We start from the raw sequence: 10,295 nt of genomic DNA on the forward strand, positions 1-10,295 counted from the left end.
TAGTATCTTACTAAAGGTAGGAAAAAACTACAGTTAGACAAAAGTTATGCTCAAGCTGCTACTGAGCTTGAAAAAAATAAACAAATAGTTTTCTGGCCTAATCCATAGACTTAATTACTTGACTTTAGCCCAACTTAAAGCCGAAGAGGCTAGTACGTCAAAATAATGAACTTCGGAATCTATACTATTGGACTTTCCCAATAATATTCTTGAAGACATTACTACATATGTTCACAACTTAGTAAAAAAATTAACATTTTAAACTTTTTTGGACTTATGTGAATTACTCAAAATCCTCCATACAAGTCCACCAGAAGGTATGACTATAGTTTATAAAGTCAAGTTCAACTATAAACTTAAGTGTTAACAACTCTCCAAAACATGTAACCAAACCATGAATTCTTGTTCTTCATGCCAATTTCTTTACTTTTCAGAAAACAAATATTGATTATGAAAAATATGTTCCAAACTTTAAGGGAAAATTAATTACCCCCTTTATTCTGATGGACTATGGGCTTCTAAATAAACTTTGGGTTCATGATTTACACTCTTTAAAAGACTTTCCTAAGAAACTAGTCGATATCTTAGCTCAAGCTTTCGAAGAAGAAACTTTTATCGTTTTCACCTTTAACAGTTCTCCAGAATGGATAGATTTAAAATTTGAGACAGCTCGACACCTGATTAAAATAGACATTCATGAAATGAATAGACTTCAGCTAGAGATTTTAAAATATACTTCTAACCCAGATTTAGAATAGACAACATCTATTGTGTAAAATACCGGAAAAAATGACGATTATTAATAAGGGAATTTTCCAGAATTTTTGGAGATTTTCGGGAATTTTTCGGAGCTCGTACGAACGAGTTAACGGGGATAAAAACGGGATCCGGGAAAGCCTGTTTAGGCTACCCCTTTTAAGTGAGGAAATGTTGATATTTCCTTTTCTTTTTATATTTTGTTTTTCTTTTACCTATTTTTATCACCGTTTCTTTCCCCCGTGCCCGACGCCCGCGCCCCTCCGCAGCGACGTCGTTCCAGCGTTCTAGCCGCCGGCGACGCACGGAGCAGCGCCGCACCCCCGATGCCCTAGCGCCGATCACCGCGCAACGCCTTTCTTCCTCTGTGCTTGTGCCGAAACGCGTCGACGCCCTCGTGGATCTCCTCTTCGCGACGCTACACCATCGTTGCCATTGCCGATCACCAGAGGCACACCATCGGCTCAGTGTGTCCTTCATCTACCTTAGGGTTTGGCCTAGATGTCGACACTGTGGAAGTAGGTTTGGCTCTGATCTGGGTATCATGGATCGGCGATTAGTGTTGATTGTTGCTTATTGTGTTACTCATCTTCCTCTGATTGTAGAAACGTGCCCTATCATTGTCGCCGCTACACTAAGGCAGTCGTGGTGAGAGCCATCGTATCTCAAGCTTCACTGATCACCCAGATGGGTTACATTTCGTTTCTTCGAATCACACTATCTGAAGTGGGGGTAAAAGGATCCGGAGTTACTACTCATCCATCTCTTCCTTCTGCTTCCAGATTTTTTCATCACGCAGGGATAGATCATTTTGGGGGTAAGATATGATCAGTGTATCAATATTTAAGTGTTTGTTCCATTTATATACTAGATTGGTTATTTGATTATAGTTTTGGTTGGGTACGTATGAGATTTGATCAGTTGTTTATAATGGAGGGAGGAGTTGGAATTATGGTTTGTGATCATGCATGAATTAATAGATCTATAGATTTATGGAGCTTGTGTTTGGAGATTAACATGATTAATTTGTTATCCATGCTAGTTGATTAGTTTTGTTATATGATTAGTTGTCAGTGATTTATTAGTGGAATAAACCTAATTATTTCATTAGGTGGAGTGTGATATGAATTTATCCTTATCCAGGACTCAATGTAAGTTGCCATTTATATGATTTTACCCTTTTATTAAAATTGTAGATGATCTATGTTGAAAGAGGATCCTGTGAGTTGTTGACTCATGTCTTGGATTTAAAAGAAGAAAATGTGAAGGAATGATATAGTTCTGATTGAGGTTCGATTGAGGATGTTGGGGATCTTTTGAGGTGAGTGATATTCCGTTTGTTAGGTTAAATCTGTATGCTAGAATGATTGGGATTTTTCCCTAATTGGGCGTGAGTATTTTATTTAGCTGGTTAGTTCATATGAGTTTGACTAAATAAAATATATGTATTGATTTATACAGGATTCGGATTCGGGACGAGCACTTCGACATAGAGGTTGATTAGCTCGATCTATTGGAGGCGGGTACCTCTTGACTTATCTTTTATGATAATGTCTTTGGATATGCATAGTATTTTATAACTACAAGCAATGAACATGTTTGTCTTTGGTATGTCACTGTTTGATATCCATAGCATGTTAGGCTTATCGCCTGTGACATATCCGTGCTTATATCATGTGATTTATTGCCATGAGTACTGTATTACCATGAGTATTTTAGTTTCTAGAATAAGTGGCATACCATATTTTACTGAGGTTAGGACTAGGTTCTGGACTTTTGGTTTCAATCATGTGTATCGAGATTATATGATACTTAGGTTTTATGCCATGACTGGCTTGTGTACCTCTATTTGTATATCATATATGATTCGTGTACCTAGACCTTGATTCTTGATATGTGCATATTGTTGGTACATATGTTATGGAAGGAGATATGTTTAGGATCTAGGTTGCTATACCATAGAGGACCTGTATGCCCTAGATCTGTGGATTTGACCTACTGATACTGTGGTACCCATATTATATATATATGGATTTTTCTATGCTGATCAGGATATACCATACTTGTTATGTTCAGGACATATGTTTTGATATTCTATTTGACCTGTGTACTCTAAATTTTGGTATGTGACCATCACTTTTACAGTACCCATTTTGTATATATGGATATGGTTATGTTGATCAGTTTTTATTATGCATAGTGACATGCATCATGATTGCATGCTGTGCGATTGTCGGCTCCACTATGGTTGAGCTCATCGCCAGTTACACTGCACACACCCCACTCATGGTTTAGTGGTATATCGGGCAGGTGTGTGGCGGTTCACTGTTTAGCTCCGTTGGTCATATGACCCAGCGTGGTAGCCGGCAGTCGATTCCTCTCTGTTTGGCTCCGTTGGTATGAGGAGTAGCCGGCAGACGGTGGACTCTGTTTGGCTCGTTGGTCGGTGACTCAGGTAGCCGGCAGGATACCTCCCGTCATCGTGTACCGGAGTTGAGAGCATTGAGCTCCCCATTTATAATTTGGGGTCACAGGACGAGTACTCAAGATCCCGTCCACTCGGTCACTCATCGGGAGTAGTGACGACAGAGTGCACGGTGCCCTACCCCCTCGGTCTCACCATTTGTGTGTGAGATGGCTGAGCGTCGGGGTGACCGGACGCATCATTAGCAAGATATGCATTGATGCATTTATATTTTATGATTGTGTTTCTGCATTTGGTTGCTGCATTTTGGTTGGATACATACTTTTGACTTGCATACAGGATTATTGACACTTTCGGTTTGGACGACCTTTTTATGCGGATAGAAGTTCTGGTGAGTCTTTCCTCGATTACCTTCGGTTTCGTATTCCTATATATGATTAGAAGTGTATTCCATGTTTGTTGCTGTTAGATATATCTTACTACTCATGTCCATTGGTATTCGCTGAGTTGTTGAACTCACCCCCGTTGATACTATCTTTTTCAGGTACCAGGTTGGTTTTGGTGTCGCTTGGAGTATCCTGTCTGCTGGTCCCCACGTCACATCAGAGGACTTATTGGTTTCACGTATGTTTTGTTTGTTTTTATGTATCAGTTTGTTTAGCTCTGTACTCTGGTTTTATTTTTAGAGTGTTGACGTTGTTATGTGGTATTTTGTATTTATGTTATTGGTTGTGTAAATCTAGCCGGCTAGCAGTTTTGTGTTTTGGTTTTGGTTTTGGTACAGCCGAGTAGGCTGCTTTATTTTTAACTGCGTGGTTGTGTCAGCCAGAGGCTGAATTTGATATTAACTGCGTGGTGTTTGTTTTCTTTTATTGTTATTATTCCAGCCGCATGTAGCTGAGGTATATAGTGCTTGTAGAAAAGTTTCAGATTTTCCGCTGTACAGGGGAGATGCTGCCGAAATTTTTTCGGACAGAGACTCCTCTGGGGCGTGACAATTTAGTGGTATCAGAGCCAAGTTACACGATACTTGCTATGTGTTCTGGATTTTTGAGATTTATCTGATACTAATTTATTTGGTATCAGAGATCGGCTTACGAGTCTTATTTTTCCGGTGTTTCAGATTTTTGTGTTTTGGACTTCTCGATGTGACTTTTCGGGTTTTGGGACCTGGCAGCAGCAGGACATCTCCAAGCTATAGGAGGTATGTTGGTATATGTTATCCTACCTTTTTGATTAGTTTATGCCCTGTTCACTATTACAGTTTATGACATGTATTGACACCCTTTACTGGTACCTGTCTAGTTGATATGGCATATGTTTTATGTATTAGGTAAACCAATGATGATGATCGACCTTAATAGAGATTAAGGATTTCAGTTTCTGGTGATTTATCATGTCATACACCAGAAGTTTTTTTTTTAGCTTATGCCAGCCTCTGCTTTTATTAGCTGGGTAGTGGATAGCATTTATATCTTTATGTTGACCTAGCCAGTAGTATACCATGTTATCATAGTAAATTTCATCAGTAAATATTGATTTACTCTGGTTAGATCGGTCAATAGAAAACTGATTTACACATATTGACTTGGGGTAGTCGTGGGTTGATTTACCTTAGACGCTTGTAGAGGCTTTATTTGTTCTTGATTAGTTAGTTGATGACCGATTAGTTTTGTTGATCCGATCAGTAGGGGATTGACCTACTTTATTTTTTTAGATGTTTGAATCTTGGGTTATTCGTGCTTAGTTGGATATTTAGAGCACATTTGAGTACATGTTTTGTACTGACGTGGGAAAAGATTGAGTTGACAGTATATCATTGTCGAATTGGGTCAGTCTATAGAGGATCGATGTATCCTATTCCATGTGGACTTTAATTTTTGGCTGTATGTACCTAGTGAGATAACTTAGAAGGTGACCCTACCGTTTCAGAATGTCAGGTTGATTGGGTCAAATATGTTGATTATCCCTAGCTTTGTTTCGTGTACATATGATTGTAATGAGTTGTATGAGGTCTCTGATGGTTAGTTCATTTGCAGGAAGTGTGAGTATTCACATCTAGATATGGTTGTTGTATGTTCCTTGTGGATTATAACTTCTTAGTTAGCTGTACGTGTCTGATTGACATATTGGAGGTATCTTATTGATTTAAATCTGTGTAGTGGTATGTGCACATGGGTGTGAATGTCATGTTGGAAGTATCTTGTCGACTACATCGGTGTTGTGATATGTACATATGTGTTTGGTGTGGTATCTGAGGTATCTTGTTGATTATGTGTGATTTGTGAATGCACCTGAGTTTTAGTATGCCTTATTGGAAATATATGTTGATTATACTCTTGGCATATGTGTATATTTGTCATGTGAGTGTTGTTTGAGGGGTATTGTTGATTTTACCTACGATGATATATGCACACGGGTTCGGTATACATTGTTGGAGGTATCACGGTGATTTGTACCTATGATGTGAGTATTATTGGTGTGTACCAATTGGAGGATTATGTCGATCATATATATGTGGTGTGTGCACGTGTGTCAAATGTATGGATGGTAGCATCATAATGATTCTACCTATGTTAAATGTAGAATATTAAATGTCTACATTATGATATTGGTTGTTTTACCTTGTCAACTAATTCTCCCATTAGTGAGTGACCGACCCACTAGGAGGATGATAGAGTTGACTATGGATTTGATTTGCTTACTGGGTTGTTATACCCTAGGCTTACCCACAGTGATCTGTGGTAGAGAGATGTCTTGTGCAGTCTCTAGCTAGATAGTTAGGTGTTTTGGGCACTTATGTATTGTTGTGGTAGAGTGTAGCTCCCACATGTTATGGATCGTTTGTGGTAGAGCATAGCTTCCACATATTTTGGATTCCCACATATTTAGGGATTATTTTGTAGTAGAGCGTTGCTCCTACTTATTGCGGATTGTTTGTAGCGGAGCATTGCTCCCATATTTATTGTGGATACATGTTTTGGATTATTTGTGGTGGAGCGTTGCTCCCACATATGGATGATTTCTTGTGGTAGAGTGTTGCTCCCACATTTGTGGTATTTCGTGTGATGGAGCGTTGCTCTCACACTAGAGGATCTTTTCCTTGGTGATTTATGTTATTAGTGGGTGATCAGATCTGTTTATTGTTGAGGATCTTATGGTTAGGAATGTCTGTGATACAGACATGATGTGTCTTGGTTTTACCATTAGAGCTTACGGAGCCCTAGATGTTATCATGGACTCGATGATTTTAGTATTCCCAGGATGTTTGGATCTGTGCCCATTGTCTTTGTTGACGATGTTGTGATTTATTACAGATCCGAGGTGAGACACGTGTATCACCTTTGCATAGTTCTAGAGATGTTTCGATGGAACATCTATATGCGAAGATCAGTAGTGCGTGTTTTGGGTGTCTTTTGTGAGATGTTTGAGACACACGGTCACCAGAAGGAGTATACCGTGGTTCCACAGGAGATCGAGGTAGTTACCGTTGGGAGTAGACAGAGTCTATAGAAGAGGCTCGCAACTTCCTTTGTTTGGCCGATATTTCCGGAGATACGTTGAGGGTTTCTCACGGATTGCTATGCTACTTACATGCCTGACCAGGAAAGGCGTGAAGTTCACTTGGACGAGGATCCGAGAGCCCTAGGCTGCTGATCAGTATTTGCAGTTTATTTGCAGTCAGATAGCTTCCGGGCAGCAGACCGAGTTTACACGAGACGAGGAGGGTGTTATATACTTCCGAGGCAGATTATGCGTACCTCAGTCTCATCCGGTCTTACAGGAGCTACTTCAGGAGGCTCAACGTTCTCGATTTACGATCCATCCAGGCGGAACCCGTATGTATCGAGATTTGAGACGTTCCTACTGGTGGAACGGTATGAAGAAAGACATCGCGGATTTCGTAGCTAGATGTCTTGTTTGTCAGCAGGTGAAGGCTGAACACCAGAGACCTGCAGGATTACTTCAGCGGATTCCTATTCCTGAGTGGAAGTGGGATCACATTACCATGGACTTTGTGGTAGGATTGCCGAGGACACGATGAGGCCATGACGCTATTTGGGTAATCGTTGATCGATTAACCAAATCCGCGCATTTCTTAGCGATCCGGAGGACTGATTCTCTAGATCGATTGACAGATCTGTATTGTCGGGAGATCATCAGACTACATGGTGTTCCGTTGAGTATCATTTCGGATAGAGATCCACGGTTTACGTCTCGTTTCTGGCAGAGTCTGCAGCAGGCCTTGGGCACACAGCTCCGACTTAGTACAGCTTTCCATCCACATACAGATGGACAGTCAGAGCGGACTATTCAGACTCTTGAGGACTTGCTGAGATCATGTGTTATGGATTTTGGAGGCAGTTGGGAGGACCATCTGCCGTTAGTAGAGTTTGCTTACAACAACACCTTTCATTCGGCTATTCAGATGGCACCGTTTGAGGCGTTGTATGGTAGACCTTGTCGGACACCCGTCCTCTGGGATGAGGTTGGAGAGGCTCAGTTGTTGGGACCTCAGAGAGTTCAGCAGGATACAGAGTTGGTCCGTACTATCAGACGGAGGATGTCAGAGGCGCAGGATCGCTAGAAGAGTTACGCTGATCGGAGACGCAGACCACTAGAGTTCTCTGTTGGTGACCATGTATTTCTGAGAGTTTCACCCACGAAAGGGGTGAAGAGATTTGGCATCAGAGGTAAGCTAGCTCCGCGGTACATTGGCCCTTTCGAGATCTTGGAGAGGGTCGGAGTAGTAGCTTACCGACTGGCACTACCACCGTCCCTGTCAGGCGTCCACGATGTATTTCACATATCTATGCTGAGGAGATACGTACCTGACCCGACGCATGTGCTGACAGATATTCCAGTTCCAGTTCAGCCTGACATTACATATGAGGAGGTTCCGGTACGGATTCTCGACCGGAAAGAGCGTCAGTTGCGGAACAAGACTATCCGGCTGGTTAAAGTCGGATGGCAGTATCATTCGGACGAGGAGGCTACTTGGGAGCTCGAGGATACGATCCGAGCTCGATATCCCCATCTTTTCACTTGAGGTATGTGAGTTTATTTACCGTTCAGCATTTATTATTATTATCTGTTATTAGTACTTGCTGATGGTAGATATTGAAATTTGGGGACCAAATTTTTATTAGTGGGGGAGAATGTAAAATACCGGAAAAAATGACGATTATTAATAAGGGAATTTTCCGGAATTTTTGGAGATTTTCGGGAATTTTTCGGAGCTCGTACGAACGAGTTAACGGGAATAAAAACGGGATCCGGGAAAGCCTGTTTAGGCTACCCCTTTTAAGTGAGGAAATGTTGATATTTCCTTTTCTTTTTATATTTTGTTTTTCTTTTACCTATTTTTATCACCGTTTCTTTTTTTTTCCCCCCGTGCCCGACGCCCGCGCCCCTCCTCTACCCTAGCCGTATTGCTCCGCCGTTTTCGCCGAGCGACAGCGCCACCGCAGCGACGCCGTTCCAGCGTTCTAGCCGCCGGCGACGCACGGAGCAGCGCCGCACCCCCGGTGCCCTAGCGCCGATCACCGCGCAACGCCTTTCTTCCTCTGTGCTTGTGCCGAAACGCGTCGACGCCCTCGTGGATTTCCTCTTCGCGACGCTACACCATCGTTGCCATTGCCGATCACCAGAGGCACACCATCGGCTCAGTGTGTCCTTCATCTACCTTAGGGTTTGGCCTAGATGTCGACACTGTGGAAGTAGGTTTGGCTCTGATCTGGGTATCATGGATCGGCGATTAGTGTTGATTGTTGCTTATTGTGTTACTCATCTTCCTCTGATTGTAGAAACGTGCCCTATCATTGTCGCCGCTACACTAAGGCAGTCGTGGTGAGAGCCATCGTATCTCAAGCTTCACTGATCACCCAGATGGGTTACATTTCGTTTCTTCGAATCACACTATCTGAAGTGGGGGTAAAAGGATCCGGAGTTACTACTCATCCATCTCTTCCTTCTGCTTCCAGATTTTTTCATCACGCAGGGATAGATCATTTTGGGGGTAAGATATGATCAGTGTATCAATATTTAAGTGTTTGTTCCATTTATATACTAGATTGGTTATTTGATTATAGTTTTGGTTGGGTACGTATGAGATTTGATCAGTTGTTTATAATGGAGGGAGGAGTTGGAATTATGGTTTGTGATCATGCATGAATTAATAGATCTATAGATTTATGGAGCTTGTGTTTGGAGATTAACATGATTAATTTGTTATCCATGCTAGTTGATTAGTTTTGTTATATGATTAGTTGTCAGTGATTTATTAGTGGAATAAACCTAATTATTTCATTAGGTGGAGTGTGATATGAATTTATCCTTATCCAGGACTCAATGTAAGTTGCCATTTATATGATTTTACCCTTTTATTAAAATTGTAGATGATCTATGTTGAAAGAGGATCCTGTGAGTTGTTGACTCATGTCTTGGATTTAAAAGAAGAAAATGTGAAGGAATGATATAGTTCTGATTGAGGTTCGATTGAGGATGTTGGGGATCTTTTGAGGTGAGTGATATTCCGTTTGTTAGGTTAAATCTGTATGCTAGAATGATTGGGATTTTTCCCTAATTGGGCGTGAGTATTTTATTTAGCTGGTTAGTTCATATGAGTTTGACTAAATAAAATATATGTATTGATTTATACAGGATTCGGATTCGGGACGAGCACTTCGACATAGAGGTTGATTAGCTCGATCTATTGGAGGCGGGTACCTCTTGACTTATCTTTTATGATAATGTCTTTGGATATGCATAGTATTTTATAACTACAAGCAATGAACATGTTTGTCTTTGGTATGTCACTGTTTGATATCCATAGCATGTTAGGTTTATCGCCTGTGACATATCCGTGCTTATATCATGTGATTTATTGCCATGAGTACTGTATTACCATGAGTATTTTAGTTTCTAGAATAAGTGACATACCATATTTTACTGAGGTTAGGACTAGGTTCTGGACTTTTGGTTTCAATCATGTGTATCGAGATTATATGATACTTAGGTTTTATGCCATGACTGGCTTGTGTACCTCTATTTGTATATCATATATGATTCGTGTACCTAGACCTTGATTCTTGATATGTGCATATTGTTGGTA

The 10,295-nt window shown here is 40.9% G+C and overlaps 2 long non-coding RNA genes across 2 annotated transcripts; both read left to right on the plus strand.

Annotated features, from left to right (window-relative positions):
- Nucleotides 1-1,163: 1,163 nt before the first annotated feature.
- Nucleotides 1,164-2,276, plus strand: LOC122030331. Its single transcript, XR_006125400.1, has 4 exons — nucleotides 1,164-1,274; nucleotides 1,362-1,573; nucleotides 1,953-2,077; nucleotides 2,218-2,276. It is a non-coding gene; the product is annotated as an uncharacterized LOC122030331 (long non-coding RNA).
- A 6,518-nt stretch (nucleotides 2,277-8,794) lies between these two features.
- On the plus strand, nucleotides 8,795-9,903 carry LOC122030358. The gene is made up of 4 exons (XR_006125403.1): nucleotides 8,795-8,901; nucleotides 8,989-9,200; nucleotides 9,580-9,704; nucleotides 9,845-9,903. It is a non-coding gene; the product is annotated as an uncharacterized LOC122030358 (long non-coding RNA).
- The last annotated feature ends 392 nt before the right edge of the window (nucleotides 9,904-10,295 follow it).

Source organism: Zingiber officinale, chromosome 10B, assembly GCF_018446385.1.
Source record: "Zingiber officinale cultivar Zhangliang chromosome 10B, Zo_v1.1, whole genome shotgun sequence".
Lineage (NCBI taxonomy): Eukaryota > Viridiplantae > Streptophyta > Magnoliopsida > Zingiberales > Zingiberaceae > Zingiber > Zingiber officinale.